We start from the raw sequence: 733 nt of genomic DNA, 5'->3' as shown, positions 1-733 counted from the left end.
AATGCTGGAAGGACGTCACCAATCGAGGCTTTGACTGGCAGCACAGCAAGCGTGAGAGACATAGCTGTATTTGGATCACTATGCAGAGTGTTTAGAGACCCAAAGAGAGCAAGATCAGCTCTAAATAAACGTTCAGAGTCAGGCACCATCCTGGGGATTTAGAAGAAATCAAAGGATACATAGTTTACCTACATGACTCGAAGAAGGTGATTATCACCACTCACTTGAAGTCCACAGAGACGTTCACTGAAGTCCAAAATGCAGAGTTGCAAGCGAGAGCACAGAATGTGCTTCAAATTCAGGACGATGTAGGAGCAATGGATGACCAGCACCCATCAGGAGACAAGGCATCGAAGTAACAAAGAGGTACAAGTCGAACAAAGCCTCGAGCAAGAAGAACAATAAGAAACCTGCTCAGAAGATGATTACAAGACTAACTTCAAAGCAAAAGAGCAATGAGGAGACTGTCAATCTAGCGATCAGCGATCATAGAACCTATAATCAAGCAATAAAGACTAAGAATAAAGACCTAAGGACTGTTGCGATTAAGTCCGAACTTGACTCATTAGATCAGAACGGCACGTGGAAAACAGTGATGAAGACAGAAGACATGAAAATACTGAGTACTATATAGGTATTTAAGACCAAGACCAACGCACAAGGTGGAATAAAAGAAACAAAGCAAGAATGGTTGCATGCAGAAATGAACAAGCCTTTGGTGAGGATTTCATGC

Source organism: Plasmopara halstedii (assembly GCF_900000015.1).
Source record: "Plasmopara halstedii genome assembly, contig: Scaffold_1343, whole genome shotgun sequence".
NCBI lineage: Eukaryota > Oomycota > Peronosporomycetes > Peronosporales > Peronosporaceae > Plasmopara > Plasmopara halstedii.
This window is presented reverse-complemented; position numbering follows the sequence as displayed.